Raw genomic sequence first — 17,855 nt, 5'->3', positions numbered from 1 at the left:
GTGGCACTACCATGCATTTTTTTTTCTTTGACTCCATCTGTGTTTTCCAAGTTTTCATTATAGAACACGAGATCATTTTATAATTGAGACTTATTTTTCTTTATGCAGTGGCTTTTAAAAACTCCCTAGAGAATAATTTCCCCATTTGACCTCTTCTAGAGTCTCCCAGCCCTTCTGTCAGAAGATTCTTTTTCATATTTAATCCACTTTGAGAGCAATCAGAGAAGAGAAAGAAGAAAATGAAAACCCCCTGCGCTCTCAGTGACTGCAGAGCTCCGATTCTTGTCATTCTTTGTTATTTTTAACATGAGGCTCTGGGGAGGGTGGTGTCTGGAGACGCCATAAAAGTCACGGGCTCCATTGTCAGGAGACCCGAGAACTTCCTATGCTAAACTCTCAATTCCAGTGCATCGGCCAGACTGAATATCAAGGTCACTCAGGGACTGGGGCAAACAGAGTCGGAGGAAGTTCGGGGCCACAGCACCTACTTCTAGGAAAAGAAAAGCACAGACAGCTCCAAGTGGCCAGGACCTAGGACCTCCTGATCCGGCCATTCATTCACTGCGAGAGCCCTGGCTGGGTCGGCGAGTTCGCTGAGCCTCAGTTTCCTCCCCAGGGATGAGGGGAGCCACCCCCATCGCAGACGCACCCCAGAGAGTGAGAGAGGCCACACGTGGGATGTCCCTACATGGGCAGGCTCTGAGATGTTCCTGCTTCCTGCCTGCTTCAGTGACCGAGGTCAAATTGTCATCACCAGGAGGAGGTCAGGGCATGACTGCACTTTACTTGTTCATTTTTGCAGCTCAGACACACCCAGAGAAGACTTGAGTCAGAGGAGAAACCGTGGATGTTCCTCTCTGAGCTCCACCACGGGCAGCTCTTGGGCAGCTGTACTCCAAACTCAGCCCATCTTGGAGGCACCCAGCAAGGGGACGGCCCGTGTTCAGACTTTCCCTTGTTCAAGAGCTGCACAGTCCGGTTCACTGGGTGGCTATTTACATTTCCATTAAATAAAATTAGACTAAATAAAACATTCATTTCCTTGGGGGCAGTAACCACTTGTCAAGTGCTCCGCGGGGCCCACGGTGCAAACACGTTGGGTTGTGCAGAGGCAAGGGTTTCCAATCCTGCAGAAAGCTCCACCAGACAGTGCTGTTCTCCCGGCTCCAGGGGACCCCCGAGCACACCCCGACACCCTGGAGAATTCTGGCCATTGGCAAACATGTCCTCTCGTTTCTGCAATAACACCTTCCCCAGCGAAAAGCAAAAATCTCTACAAATGCCTTCTAGTGTCTGGGATGATTTGGAGCCACTGTGGTCCTTCAAGACCCACACCCCAAAGCTGAAGGAGGTCCCTGCTCACTCAGCTCTTAAAAAGTTGCCGATCAAGGGGTGGCATTTCTTATTTTATCACATGGGCCATTTTTAAGGAATTCCAGTTTGAAAATGGCTTGATGCCATTCCCAGGACGGGAAAAGAAAGGCAGCTTTGAGGGGAGGGCACCCCTGGGAGGCACCGCCGGGGCAGCTCTGGGCAGGCCACACCAGACTTAGGGTGCCCTGCCACACCCCAGATGCTAACGGAGGCTCCACGGCCTCTGGGCTCCGCCTCGGGCTGGCAGCGATGCCGAGAGACCCATCGTGGCCCATCCGGATGGTGGGCTGGCCGTCTCCGCACGGCGGAATTGCCCACCTGGAGATGGGCTTGCACTGGGTTATGAAAACCTCTCATCCCTCTGCTCCCCCACCCCACCCCGTTCCTTAGAGGGCTTTTCAGCCTCTCCTTTTCTGGTGAAATGCTTCAGCCCCTCATTCCAGTCTCAGATATGTTTTTGTCCCTCCCCCTACCCAACCCCGCCCCCACCCTCACCCCACCCTCCCAAACCTTCCCAACCCAGGGAGCGCCCGGCTGCCTGAGCAGGTTTCCGAGCTCACTCGTGTGAGTGTGTACAAGTGTGTGATAGTGGATAAGCATCCCCGCTCCGTCGCCCCTGGGGGAGCGTGACTCGGAGGGACGCGCCCAGAGCCCCCGCAGCCCTGAACGGCCAATGCCGCACCCACTGCGGGCTTCCTCCCCCGCCCTGGCCACGCCCCTCCCCTCCTGTCTTTCCCGGGCTCAGCTCCCAAATCACCTGTTTACCTCCAAAACTCTTGCTTCAGAAAATAAAGTTTCAGTGGCTGAGAGATTTCAAATGGAGCCAAGAGGTCACTCTGGAGGGCATTCTTATGCCTTGGATAGATAACCCTTTTTAGGTTTTAATGCATTGGAATAGCTAGAAGTAAATACGTGAAACTATCAAAGTGCAACCCAGTAGACTTGACTCTTGAAGACGGTTGTATAGCAATGCAGCTTAAAAGAGGTGACAGTGCAAACCTTCTGGATCACACTCCACTTTATCCAGTGTATGGATGGATGAGTAGAAAAACCGGGGCAAAAAAACTAGGAAAAATAGGGCAGGGGGGTACGATTTGGGTGTTCTTTTTTTACTCTTATTTTTTTATTCTTACTTTCATTTTTTGTGGTACAAGGAAAATGTTAAAAAAAATATAGATTGGGGTGATGAATGAACATCTATATGATGGTAATGTGATCAATTGATTGTGCACCATGGATGATTGTATGATATGTGAATATATCTTAATAAAACTGAATTAAAAAAACAAAAAACAAAAAAAACTCTTGTTTCAGGGTTTGCTTTGGGGAGAACCCAACCTAAGACGACTAAAGCCCCAAACAATCAACAAGCAGCACAAGAAAGTAATAGAAGTAAGTGAGAAATATGTGGTGAAGATAAGTGAGTGGGGAGGTGTCTTGCAGATTTGCATGATTCTCAGAGAAGGAACCCAGCTGCTTCCCATCATCCAGGAATCCCCAAGGCTCAAGGGGATCCCCAAGTCTCAAATACATACTTCTAGACAATATAATCAGTATACATCCAGACGCTCATGCTGATAATCACAGGAGTTCCCCATGCTTCTTCCAAACGTTTGTCCTGGTGGTTTGAAAGGAGTGAGAAAGGGGACCCACGCTTCTCCTTGGAAGATTCCCCAGACTCCTAGCAGAGGCCTTGCCCATTGGAGCCAATCCGAATCAATCGATCCTTGGCCCTGTGTCAACTTAGAAGGGAAATGTCTCAAGAGCCACAGTTGATGCCCAGGGCTTATTAGAAACCAGAAGTCTCAGGCCGCAGATAGCATGATCCCAGGGTGGGGGGCTTCAGGGGAGGGAAGAGGTGGCCCATCCTCACTGCCCAAAGTCCACTCTCGTCCATGTGCAGGAGGAGATGGCAAGCCACCCTCTGCCCGTCTCCTGGTCTCCAGAGCACGTGCCCTGCCCCAACCCCACCCCACCACAGCACACTGGGCTGGCCACTCGGAAAGAACTCACCACCTCTTTGCGGCCCCCAACCCAGCCTGGTGCCCCACGCCATCAGGCTGAGCAGCCACCCTCTGGCAGAAAAGCCAGAACTTTAGCATTCCTTCACTGGCTGCGTTCCGGAGCTTCTGGAAAAGCATTCACAACCAACCCACTCTTGAGTGGAAGCTTTTGTCCATGAATGCAAATGACAGTCCCCAGGGCTGAGTCCTTGCACCAGGGCAGGGTTTTCCTCTCTTTGCAGAACCAAACTGTTATGTCTGATTCTTGGTAGACTTTTCCAGTCAGCCCACAAGCCTCCTTTCAGTACAGCCGAGCTCAAGGATCTGGGGAGGCTCCTGGGCAAACAGACAAACAGACAGGCCATCCAAAAGCTTGCAGAGGGAGGTGGGGTGATCCAAAGAGTAGCTCTGGCTCCTTTTGTCCCGAGAGTCCCAGAACTCTGTTCTCTTGTTTCTAGCATCCTCCGAGCACCAAGGAGGAGGCCAGTTTGCTCCTTGCTTCACCTATTGGTGCTTGGGTCTTTGAACTTTTAATTTTGAATTAATTTTAGACTTAGAAAGAAGTTGTATAAATAGTACACAGAACCCCTTATATTCTTCACCCTGCCTCCCCTAATATTAACATCTTATATAACCACAGCACAACGATCAAATATAGAAAATCATCATTTGTGAAATTAGCTAAGATTGGTTACCTAAACTACAGACCTTATTTGAATTTCACCAAATTTTCCACTAACGTCCTTTTTCTGTTCCAGAAATTCTATCCAGGGCCTGATGTTGCATTTAGTTGTTATTTTTCTTTAGTCTCATCCAGTCTGTGACAGCTCCTCAGATTTTCCTCGTGTCTAAAGATTGTTGACTGTTCCGAAGAGTATTTGTCACATGTTTTGTAGCATATCCCTCAGTCTGGGTTGTTTTAATGTTTTGTCATGTCTGGAGTGAGGTCTTGAAGCTTTGGCAAGATACCATTAAAATGATGTGTGTTCTCATCATAACAAGAAGTTCTTTTTTTTTTTTAGTTTATTGAAATATATTCGGACACCATACAATCATCCAAAGTGTAAAACAGTTGTTTGCAGTATTATCACATAGTTGTGCATTGATTACTACAATCAATTTCTGAACATTTTCATTACTCAAAAAAAAAAAAAAATAAATAAAAATGAGAATAAAAATAAAAGTAAAAAGAACACCCAAAACATCCCATACCCCTTCTGCCCGCTATTATTCATTTACTTTTTGTCCCCACATTTCTACTCATTTGTCCATACCCTCGGTAAAGGGAGTGTGAGCCATAAGATTTTCACAATCACACAGTCAACACCATATAAGCCATACAGTTATACAATTGTCTTTGAGAATCAAGGCTACTGAGTTGCTCAACGGTTTCAGATATTTCCTCCTAACTATTCTAATAAACTAAAAAGGGATATCTATATAATGCCTAAGTTTCCTCCAGAATGACCTGTTAACTCCATTTGAAATCTCTCAACCACTGAAACTTTATTTTGTTTCATTTCTCTTCCCCCTTTTGGTCAAGAAGATCTTCTCAATCCCACAATGCCAGGTCCAGGCTCATCCTCGGGAGTCATATCCTGCTTTGCCAGGAAGATTTACACCCCTGGGTGTCAGATCTCACATAGAGGGGAAGGCAGTGAGTTTACCTGCTGAGTTGGCTTAGAGAGAGAGGCCACATCTGAGCAACAAAGAGGCCCTCTGGGGGAGACTCTCAGGCACAGTTATAAGTAGACTTAGTCTCTCCTTTGCAGTAACAAGCTTCATAAGGGTAAGCCCCAAGATCGAGATCTTGGCCTATTAAACTGGGAGTTCCCAATGCATAGCAAGAGGTTCTTGTTTTTTTTTTTTTAAATCTTCATTTTATTGAGATATATTCACATACCACGCAGTCATACAAAACAAATCATACATTCGATTGTTCACAGTACCTTTACATAGTTGTACATTCATCACCTAAACCAATCCCTGACACTTTCATTAGCACACACACAAAAATAACAATAATAATAATTAAAGTGAAAAAGAGCAATTAAAGTAAAAAAGAACACTAGGTACCTTTGTCTGTTTGTTTGTTTGTTTCCTTCCCCTATTTTTCTACTTATCCATCCATAAACTAGACAAAGGGGAGTGTGGTCCTTATGGCTTTCCCAATCCCATTGTCACCCCTCATAAGCTACATTTTTATACAATTGTCTTCGAGATTCATGGGATCTGGGTTGTAGTTTGATAGTTTCAGGTATCTACCACCAGCTACCCCAATTCTTTAGAACCTAAAAAGGGTTGTCTAAATTGTGCGTAAGACTGACCACCAGAGTGACCTCTTGGCTCCTTTTGGAATCTCTCTGCCACTGAAGCTTATTTCATTTCCTTTCACATCCCCTTTTTGGTCAAGAAGATGTTCTCCATCCCACAATGCCGGGTCTACATTCCTCCCCTGGAGTCATATTCCATGTTGCCAGGGAGATTCACTCCCTTGGGTGTCTGATCCCACGTAGAGGGGAGGGCCATGATTTCACCCTTCAAGTTGGCTTAGCTTGAGAGAGAGGGCCACATCTGAGCAACAAAGAGGCATTCAGCAGGAGGCTGTTAGGCACAATTATAGGGAGGCCTAGCCTCTCCAGCAAGAGGTTCTTGATGTCAATATGTCTTACCACTGTTGATGTTAGTCTTGCTCACTTGGTTTCTCCACTGTAAATAGAATCACACAGTATGGGGTCTCTGTGCCTGCCTTTTTTATTTTCGCTCAATGTAAAATTTTTGAGATTCAACCATAGTGTTGCATGTATTGCTTATTCCTTTGCACTGCTGTATAGTATTCCATGGTGTGACTAGACCATCACCTCTCTCTGCCTCTAGGAGAGGTATGAAACATCAGGTATCTCCCTCACCATTGCCTGCAACAGTAATTTGCACTGCTACTGCCGAGTACAGTTGTAGCATGGACATGGCAGTCTGTGAACCAAGGACTACCTGAATCAAAAGCCAGGGTCTCAGATTTCTTTACCCCAGGGGATTCCACTGCATGCTCTCATTGGGGAAATATGGGGTGAAGTCCATACTCTAGCATAGCAGTGGGGTGTGGTGGTTATGCACACGGGCTCTGAAGTCTGACATTAGGTTCAAATCTTGGTTTTTGCCACTCTGAGCTAAGTGACTTTGAGCAAATGACTTCCTCACTGTGGTTGTTCCATTAGTAAAATGAGTGTGATTATTATAGTACCTGTCTCACACAGCTATTGCAAAGCTTGAATGTGAATTAATTAGATGAAAGTCTTTAGCATTGTAACTGGCATACAATAAACACTCAACAGATAGTTACGGTTAATAAGATCTTTGCTTATGCTTATTTACCATTACTATTTAATAATTATCATGAATATATAAGACTGCTCATCAGCTTTGCAGCCTCCATCCATCTCTGAGAGCAGGATTTGAATGAGAATGTATCCCCAAGTGCTGCCAGCAAATAGAAGAAATTCCTGCATCCATCTCAGTCCCTGAATGGTCCATGGTTATCATTAAATAACAACACCCCAACCCTAGTTTCAGATTCAGTGGATTTGGGAAGGGGCCTAAGAATGTGCATTTCCAACAAATTCCCGAGTGATTCTGATGCTGGTCCAGGGACCAGACATTGAGAACTACCAGGTCTGGAAGGCAAGACAGGAGAACCTGGGTGAGCAGAAAGTGGATGACATGATGACAAGAGAGGATAGAACCTGTGGTAGAGAAAGCTGGGGTTGGAGGGGTCCTCCTCATCGAGGACACGGGGTCAGGTGGGCCAACAGCAGCGATTTTCACCCATTTGTGGTCCTGGGATCTGGGTTCACCCTGTTCTCTGTCCCATCTTCCTCCTTCCTCTTCTGAGATCCTGCCCTTCATATCTCCACCCCAGCCCCCTAAGAGTCACCCCTAAGCTGGGGTGCCCTTAACTGAGCTGCTTAAATGAGCTTCATGGCTATCAGGGGACAAAGCATGGCAAATCCTACAGAACACATAAACAGCAGTAATGGGTGAAGATCGCTGCTGCTGGCCCACCTGACCACAGGAAGGGACACCACAGCCCCCTGCAAGACACCAGGTTTGCCCCACTGGTGGCTTTTCCCCAAACACATGGCCCTGCCTTTGCTGGTTTGGGTCCGAGGCCGAGAAACAGAAAGCAAGAGCTTCTCCCCAGCGGCTCGTCGATGCTGCCAACCGCTCGGTCTCCCCACCATCAGATCCGCCCTCTGTCCTGCTCCAGGGCACGAATCAGCCTGAGCCAGGCTGGCATTGGGCTGCCTGGGGCTCATCCTGAATCAGGGGAGGCCCTGGTTCCCGTGTCAGGTTGCACACACACAGTTCCACGAAAATCAATCAATTAAGCCCAAACCCCTTGTAAATGCCAGTGATCCCCATTCTCTGTTCTCCAGGCGGGCAACCTCAGCAAACTGCAAGCCGCAGCCTCTGCCCAAAGCCCCACACTGGGAGAACGTGCTCTGGAGGTTCCACTCCACACATTCTTTCTCTCCCAGACACGGTTTACCTCATGCTCTCAGAATTTCCTAGTAAAGAGGAAAAAAGTGATCTCAAGTCCGTCTCAGGAAATATCATCTCTGGCCAAAGAGAGAGTCAGAAAGTCTGAGTGGAGAAGGCCTGCTGACTGCCACGTGGCTCCCCGCAATGCTGGAACGTGTGCAGGCTCCAATTCGTACCCTTTTGAAAAGAGTTCCCTGCTTCCAGCGTTTCCTCTTCTCTTTGAGACTTTCTTTAAATTATAAGCAAATATCATTCGGATTTCTGCTTTGGCCAGAAGACATTTATGCCTCCCTGACAAGCACCCAGCCCCACCCCCCACACACCAGCTGAGCCCCAGCCTGCGCCTTCCAGGTCTTTCGTCAGCTTGCAAAAAAGAAAACAGAACCTCCCAAGCAGGGAGCTGAGCTGCTCCTGTGGTTTGCAGGGAAGAGTCCACAGACAGGGCGGGTTTCTCCCTGCTCCCTCCCTTGATTCTTGGCCTTATCCTCAGCCTCACATTCAAGGGCAGGGTGGGGTCCCTGGTGGCATTTCCTTTCCCTCCTGCACAGTCCCACCACCTGCCCCCTGAATTCTCTGAATCCAGCATCTAAGAGGTTGGCCCCACTCTGCAGCTGCTTGCATTTATTTGCTTGTTCTGAGATGGCCCCAAATTGGGAATGAGTTTAACACAGTCCCAGGCTGTCAACAGCACTCCTAGAAGCGTGGACATTTTGCTTCCACCATTAGGCATGTCCATCCCTCATCTCCAGTCTTCTCAGAGTCAGGGTTTGGCAGTCCCCAATCACCTCGGAGGGGACCAAGGTGGTGGTCCCCGCATCACCAGACCAGCTCAGCCCGTGGCTCGGGCACCAGTTGCTATGCCACACAGCCTGCCCCTTGCACTTATGGGGCCGGGGCTGGGGGTACAAATGAGGCCACATGCTGTATGTCTAAATACTTTAAATTCATCAATCAAGCAAACGAGCTGATCAATAAAATATGTTCTATGCTCCTACCTTGACAAATACACTTTCCTAAGTCCTGGGAGGCCAGGTTGGCATTCAGAATTTTTGGAATCTGCAGAGTTCCCCTCCAGAATGTGGCAGTGTAGGGAGAGCTCACCCCAAGTCACGGGCCAGTCCCTTTCCTGTTCCATCCACAGCCCCACCCGGCGCTGCAAGGCCTTGTGCATGCGTGTACGGGACACCCAAGCCCACCCAGCTCCGCAAGGCCTCGTGTGTGCGTGCATGTGTCACAAGTTCAAGCCCATTCACACTTCCACAGAGCTGCCCCTTGGCCACCCCTGCACCTGCACATTCCATTGCAGTCACTTTCAGGAGGACACACTTAAGGAGGAGACCTTCAGGCCCTGGAAGGAAACTTGTTGCTATTTGGACAGGAAATCCAGGGTGCTGAGGGCATGGAGCATGGCTTAGAAGGTGTCATGTGCTCTGGGTGGTCATGTCCCATGGGCCCTCAGGCTCCTCACCCTGTGCAGAGCAACATGGCCAGAGAAGGACCAGAGTGGGGCCCTCTAAACTACAGGGTTCAGAGCAGGCAACCCCTTGCCAGGGTCTCAGGCAGTACTGGTGTGATCTCGGGGCATTTTTTCCGCCTCTCTGAGCCTCAGTTGCCTCACCTGTAAAAAGGAGATTATAATAAGGCTTGCTCTGAGGAGGCAATGTGAACAATGACTGGATAAAGCAAGTAATATACCCAGGGCAGTATCTGAAACATGGTGAGCATTGCTATAATTAGTGCTGCTGCATAACAAATGACTCCAAACAACAACCACTTTATTATTGCTTGTGATTTTGTGGATTAGGAATTTGGGCAGGGCTAGGCCGAGCAATTCTTCTGCTCCATGTAGTGTCTATAGTAGTTGCTCAGTGCTCACGAGGTGGGTGGGCCGGTTTGAAGGTGTTTCACTCTCCAGCCTGGTCACGGTGGGGACAGTTGGATCAGCTTCCTACACGTGGCGTCTCCAGCATGGCAAGCTCAGAGTGGCTTCTTAGATGGCAGTTAAGGGCTTCCAGCATGGGTGTCCAAGACAGGAAGTAGAAGCTGCCAGACACTTAAGCCTTGGCCCAGAAACTTCTACAGAATCATTTCCACCATTTTCTACTGGCCAAGCCGCCATAGAGCCTTTCAAATTCAAAGAGAATGGACATAAACCCCATGTCTCAATGGGAAGAGTAGCAAAGCATTTGTAGCCATTTGTAATCACAGCACCCAGGAAATATTAACCATAATATTAATGCTAATTATTCAAACCAGGAAGGTAAAATCAGGAGGCCAGATGAGTGGTGGAGCTATTTTTGTCTAAGACATATAAAAAAGTGATTATTGGCCCCTTAATGTTCAGGACCTCTCTCCCCTCTCTAGAATCCACCACCCCCCGCCCCACCCACACACACCTTACTCACCCCATGTCCCATTTCAGCAGACCCTTGCTTCACTGAGTCAATCCATTCTACCAACGTCAAAGCTCCTAATGAGTGGATGCAGGTCAAGAGAAACCCCACCTTCCCTTTGAAGCTCCCAGTCTAGTTAACAGAATAAGGAAGGGATGCAGTGGTGTGCTGGCAAGTCAGCCCTCCAGGGGAAGCATGAAAGCCCTAATATGTAGCATTCACTGATTTCCCTTGCATAAACTCTCTCACCATGACTGGTTTCAAACTACTACATGACTTCATTGAACCTGGAGTTGGGAAGAGACACATACAATCATTTGTTACAAGCTGGTGCATGCTGACTGCAGCACCCCACTGAAGGTTTCCTAAGAATAAAAACCAAACAGGGTATACACACATCAAGAGCAAGTTGCAAGGAGAGGCTAGGCCTCCCTATAATTGTGCCTAAGAGCCTCCTCCTGAATGCCTCTTTGTTGCTCAGATGTGGCCCTCTCTCTCTAGCTAAGCCAACTTGAAAGGTGAAATCACTGCCCTCCCCCCTACGTGGGATCAGACACCCAGGGGAGTGAATCTCCCTGGCAACGTGGAATATGACTCCCGGGGAGGAATGTAGACCCGGCATCGTGGGACGGAGAACATCTTCTTGACCAAAAGGGGGATGTGAAAGGAAATGAAATAAGCTTCAGTGGCAGAGAGATTCCAAAAGGAGCCAAGAGGTCACTCTGGTGGGCACTCTTACGCACACTTTAGACAACCCTTTTTAGGTTCTAAAGAATTCGGGTAGCTGGTGGTAGATACCTGAAACTATCAAACTACAACCCAGAACCCATGAATCTCAAAGACAATTGTATAAAAATGTAGCTTATGAGGGGTGACAATGGGATTGGGAAAGCCATAAGGACCACACTCCACTTTGTCTAGTTTATGGATGGATGAGTAGAAAAATAGGGGAAGGAAACAAACAAACAAATAGACAAAGGTACCCAGTGTTCTTTTTTACTTCAATTGCTCTTTTTCACTTTAATTACTATTCTTGTTATTTTTGTGTGTGTGCTAATGAAGGTGTCAGGGATTGATTTAGGTGATGAATGTACAACTATGTAATGGTACTGTGAACAATCGAAAGTGCGATTTGTTTTGTATGACTGCGTGGTATGTGAATATATCTCAATAAAATGAAGATAAAAAAAAAAAAAGAGCAAGTTGCAGGAGAATCCGTGTCTAGTTGGGGATGGAATGAGGGTGTGTGTTCTAGTTTGCTAATGCTGCCAGAATGCAAAACACCAGAAATGGACAAGCTTTTAAAAGGGGGGGTTATTTGGTTACACAGTTACAGTCTTAAAGCCATAAAGTGTCCATCAACAAAGGTTACCTTCACTGGAGAAACGCCACTGGCATCCGGAAAACCTCTGTTAGCTGGGAAGGCATGTGGCTGGCGTCTGCTTGCTCCCAGGTTGCGTTTCAAAACAGCGTTCTCCAAAATGTCTGCATCAGCTTCCAATGGCCATCTTCAAAATGTCTGTCTCAGCTACAGCTCCTCTCTCAGCTCCTGTGAGTTCTTCCAAGTGTCCCTCTTGGCTGTAGCAAGCTCGCTCCATCTGAGCTTATATAGTGCTCTAGCAAACTAATCAAGGCCCATGCTGAATGGGCGGGGCCACACCTCCATGGAAATTATCCAGTGAAAGATCTCACCCACAGTTGAGTGATCACATCTCCATGGAAACATCCAATCAAAAGTCTCCAACCCAATCAACACCAATATGTTTCCTGCCCACACAAGACAGCATCAAAGATAATGGCATTTTGGGGGGACATAATACATCCAAACCAGCATAGTGTGCTACTTCCTGAAGGAGACAGTACTGGGATGAGCCTTGAAGGACAGGTAAAGATTAGTGAAGGAGGACATTCCAGGCAGTAGGAACTGCTTGGGAAAAGGCCCAGAGGTGGAAAGCTCAAGAAATATTGAAGAGTGTTAAGAGACAAGGTTTGGAATGGAGGCTACTTGGAGTAGAATGGTTATAAGATCTGATTAGAAAAGACAAAGTGGACCCCGAATATGGAGACACTCAAAAGCTAAGCCAAGATGTTAATAACTTAATTTATCAGGCATAAGGGAGCCATGGAAGGCTTTTGAGCAAGCATGACATGATTTAGAAAGATTAATCCAGCAGCAGGATAGAGGATGGATTGGATGCAGGGTGAGACTGGGAGGTAGGAGACAAAGAGATACAGACTGCAGGTGGAATTAATGAGGGTACAAACCCAGCTCTCAGATATGTTGTAATATGATAGCTATCCAAGAGTCGCATTAAACTTGACTCTGAGGCTATGGGCCTGGGAATTTGGGATGATATTCTCCCAGGTAAGTTTGAAATGTTAATGGTCAATTCTTGAAAAATTTTTGGTCTTTCAGACCCAAAGGAATGGGGGGTGAGGGTGGGGTCTCCAATGGCAGCTTGTAGGGGAGAACTTGGGGACAGGAGAATTCTCCTAGGCCTCCCCCCACTTCTCTCCAGTGGGCAACCTCCCTGTAGCTACTGCACAGGGTCCAGTATCCTTCCATACCCTTCTGAAGCCTCAGATCCCTCTTGGGCACCATCCTCCTCCTTGGCAAGAAGAAAGCCAGGTCAGGGGAAGCAGAGAGTGTATTTTGGACTTGAGCTGCATGTGGCTGTCAGATCAGTGCTTCGCTCATCTGCCCCGTGGAGTTCAGCCAATCCCCGGCCTTGTCCTAAGTGATGGTGGAGAAGGAAGAGCCACCCAAGAAGCATAAGATGCCTCCTTACACGCATGCTCTGCAGCCCATCAAGTGCTCATAGGTAGATGCATTATCCCATTTAATCATCCTACAGATCCTGTCTGAGAGTCAGGGATTTATAGCTCCACTTTGCAGATGAAGAAGCAGAGATCCAAAGAGGTTAGAGGCTTAAAGAGGGGGTATGTGGCAGGACATGTGCTCATTCGAGTCCAGTGCTTTTGCCTCAGAATGTCTGGTCTATTTGGAGACACCAAACTCACACCTGTGAAATAATCAGAAGGAAATAAAGAGAAGCTCTTTCCGTGGTCTCTAAGTCAACCACTCCGGTGACCTTGAGTCCAGAGGAGCCCTTTCGGGAACCGATTTCACCTGTAACTGTTTATTGAACACCAGCAAGCCTTACAGTTGATCTCAATGAAATCTCCTCCTTTCATTGTTTATTGGAATATAACCGGGTCACCTTGGGCTGATCTGAGCACAGGGTCACATTCAAATGAAACACGGTCCTCCACCAAAAGCCTTGAAATTTTTCTTTCCTAAAGTCTCTTGAAGAGGCAAACATAGGGAAATGGGAAGGAGTGGGGACTGGGGAGACCAAATCCCACACCCACACCCCACTATCAACTTTTTTTTTTTTAAAGTACAACACAGTGATCCCTATTGCAAACGAACTGTAATTAATAGTACAATTATAAAAATGCTCTTCCATGAATTGTAACAGACACTAATGCAAGGTATCAATAAGTAGGTAGCATATGGGAACTTTATTTTATGCATGATTTTTCTGTAAACGTATAACTTCACGAATCAAAAAAAAGAAATCCTTTCACGAAGGGCTCTCTTCAAAGTCCCACATCGCTAAGCAGGTACTTGCCAAGACTTTCTTCTCTCATCCTCAAATTCTCCAGCCCCTACTAGCTTTTTGTCCCACTCAACTCCTTCCCTCTCCCTCTGCTACACACCCTCTTCCAGAGCCTATTCATTCCTTCTGAGAGTAGCTCTAAGTGTTTTCTTTTGAAGATCAATCTGGCCTCTTTAGCTTCTTCCAGTTTCCTCTCCGCCTATTATCCCAATTAGTACAACAAAGGGCTAGGCTAAGAAGGCAGATGCAAAATCACCTGGGACGGAGAGAGGAGAAAGGCTGGGAATAAAAACATGTTTGTCACTGTCATATTTTACCAGGTGTAAAGGAAAAGAACAGCAGCTAAGGACACCTGGATTTTATCTCAGCTCCATCATTAACTAAGTCTTTAGTGGGTCATTTAACTCTTGGGTGTAGCAGCCCCACCCCTGAGGGATGGGAGTATAACACAGCAAAGAGAGCCAACGTGAACTTAGAACCTGCCAGGTGTTTAGATGAAGAATGATGTGCTGGGGTCGTATCCCTGCCAAAAGGCATAAATAACCTGCATCTGATCGTATCAGACAGACCCAAAGCAAAGGACATTTCCAAAAACAATTGGACTGTATTATTCCAAAATGTCAAGGTCATGAAGGGCAAAGAAAGCAGATTAGAGAGACGTGACAACTGGGTACAATGTTTGACCTGGGTTGGATGCCAGTGGAGGGGACAGGGTTTCTATAAAGGAATTATAGGGACAATTGGGGAAATTTGGACTCAGATGTGCATTAGATAATAGTTTTGAGTCAATGTTATATTTCTGCAAATTGTACTGAAGGGTGTATAAGAAGATGCACTTAGGTTTGGGAGGTAGACGTTGACATATTTAGGATAAAGGGCATGATTGTCTCCAACTTTCTCAAGTGACTCAGAGATCAATCAATTAATATGCTAAGTAAAATAAAATGGTGACCTGCACTGGGTGTTGCTGGGAGAAAAGATTTTCCAGAAGACAAAAACAATTGACTTGCAGGGGCTTTCTGGGAAAATGGAACAATGGAATGAACCCTATGCAACTGCAGATTAGCAATACCTGGTGACAAGCCAGTTTCGGTCCAGTAGAGAACGCTTAACAGAATGGACACACTCACCATACTAACCAATGTATAACTTCCCCCACTCTGTAAGATCCCCCACCATGTAAAAAGGAAGTTTAATGCCAGCCAATCACTTGCTTCCAGGTTCACCCTATATAAACTCCCCCTTTCCACTCCTTCAGCGGAGCACCCTTCTATTTTCTGAATGGAATGCTGCCCAATTCATGAGGCGCTCAATAGAGCTGAGAGATGCTAAATTGCATGAAAAGATTTCTTTTAACAATAAGAAGAAAAGTGTGTATGTGTGTGTGGAGAGAGAGAAGGAGTGAAAGAGAGAAGAGAGAATATGGCAAAATGTTAACATTTGGGAAATCTGGATGATTTTTTGTCATATTTTTGTAAGTTTTCTGTAAGTGGAAATATTTCAAAATAAGAAGTTAAAAAATAAAAATTGAAAATAACAGTGATATCCAAGTGCCCTGAGGTTATGAATTTTAATCCATCAATGAAACTTGTTGTTGGGCTTAAACTCCATTCATTCATCTAACAAATGTTTACTGAACACCTGCTACGAGCCAGGTATCAGGGATGCAAAGAACAAAAGATCCCTACTCAGAACCAAGTCTCTCGCTAGGCCTGCCTATAATTGTGCCTAAGAGCCTCCTCCCAAATGCTTCTTTGTTGCTCAGATGTGGCCCTCTCTCTCTAGCTAAGCCACCTTGGCAGATGAAATCACTGCCCTCCCCCTCATATGGGATCTGACACCCAGGGGTGTAAATACCCCTGGCAACGTGGAATATGACTCCCGGGGAGAAATCTGGACCCGGCATTGTGGGATGGAGAACATCTTCTTGACCGAAAGGGGGAAGTGGAGGGAAACAAAATAAGCTTCAGTGGCTGAGAGATCCCAAAACGAGCCAAGAGGTCACTCTGGTGGGCACTCTTACGCTCAATATAGACAACCCTTTTTAGGTTCTAATGAATTGGGATAGCTAGCAGTAAATACCTGTAACTATCAAACTACAACCCAGAACCCTTGAATCTTGAAGACGATTGTATAAAAATGTAGCTTATGAGGGGTGACAATGTGATTGGGAAAGCCGTAAGACCCACACTCCCCTTTGTCCAGTGTGTGGATGGATGAGTAGAAAAATCGGGGCAAAAAAAAGGCACCCAGTGTTCTTTTTTACTTTAATTGTCCTTTTTCACTTTAATTTTTATTCTTATCATTTTTGTGTGTGTGGTAATGTAAATGTTCAAAAATTAATTTTGTTGATGGACACACAACTATATAATGGTACTGTAAACAATTGAATGTACACTTTATATGACTGCATAGTATGTGAATATATCTAAATAAAATTGAATTTAAAAAAAGTAGGACATTGGTAAATTATTAAAACAAACAAACAAACAAACAAAGCTCCCATTCCCTTCGTGGCCAGGCTGCTGCCCACGGCCAGCTCCCTGCTGAGTCCCTTCCAGGGCATTGCCCTCACCTGAAGATTTCTGCTTTGCCCAAGGTGACGTCCCTCCCAGCATCTAATGTTTGTCATTGGAGGTGTTGTCAATGGGATAATTCCAAAGGCCAACCCAGCCTCCCAGGTCCCCATGGGGTCCTCCATTTGAGAGGACACTGAAGTTCGCCTTTTCTTTTTGCCCAGTTCTGCTTCTTTCCACAGTGGGCAGTTCTAAAAGCCCTCCATGAAAACCTTGCTGCACACAACTTCCATCTTAGAGTTGGCGTCCAAAGGATCTGGCCCAGTAATGGTCCCAGCAAGAAACAAATGCCACAATCAAATTCGGGTAAGTCAAGGTGGTTTATTAAAGGGACTATTTACAAAGGTGTGGGTGGGATGTGAGAAATAAGCTACTGGGCTGTTATCACCCCCAGGCCTGGAGTCACAAGCAGAGGGAGTGGTTCCAGGAATCCTGAAGGAAAGAGTTGTGTGGAGGCCACCGGCCTTCCAGGTGTAGGTCCTACAGCTGAGACACAGCCAGCCAAGATGGCCCCGCAGCGGGGGAGCCATGGGAAGAGATGCCTCTCCTTCATCTCCTCCTGCCAGGGCTCCCCACTGGCTGAACCCAGCAGAAGCCAAGTGCATCAGCTGCAGTCCTCGTGGGTTAGCCTCCCAGGGCACAGGGCAGGTGGGGAAGGGTAGAGGGTGGAAAACATCTGGTACAGTGTCCAGTACTCCACACCGGGCCCTTAACACACCTGTGAGAATCTGATGAAAGCTCCAACATCTCCCCAGGAAATGGAACATAAATACACACCCGTCTGTGCACCTAATGTTGAGGAACTCACATGTTTCGGTTTGTTAAAACTGCTGGGATGCAATATACAGAAATGAGTTGGCTTTTTCAATGGGGATTCATTAGGTTGCAAATTTACAGTTCTAAGGCCATGAATGTCCAAATTAAGTCATCAAGAGGTAGATACCTTCTCTGAGGAGAGGCCGATGGCATCTGGGGTTCCTCTGTCATATGGGAAGGCACATGGCTGACTGTGCTGAAGCTTTTCTCCTGGGTTTAGCTTCTGGTTTCAGTGGCTTTCTCCAAAATGTCTCTGGGCTTCTTCTGTTTTAGCTTCTCTGTTAGCTTCTCCTGGGGGCACACTCTGGATTATATATATTAGCTTCTCTCCAAAATGTCTCTCTCAGCTTCTCTGAGCTCTCTCTCTCTGTGAGCTTTCTTAAAGGACTTCAGGAAAGGATTAAGACCCACCTTGAATGGGTGGGGTCACATCTCCATGGAAACAACTTAATCAAAATGCCCCACCCACAATGAATCTGTCCCCACAAGGTTGGTTTAAAAGAACATGGCCTTTTTTTGTTTGTTTGTTTT

The sequence above is a fragment of the Choloepus didactylus genome, chromosome 19 (genome assembly GCF_015220235.1).
Source record: "Choloepus didactylus isolate mChoDid1 chromosome 19, mChoDid1.pri, whole genome shotgun sequence".
Lineage (NCBI taxonomy): Eukaryota > Metazoa > Chordata > Mammalia > Pilosa > Megalonychidae > Choloepus > Choloepus didactylus.
This window is presented reverse-complemented; position numbering follows the sequence as displayed.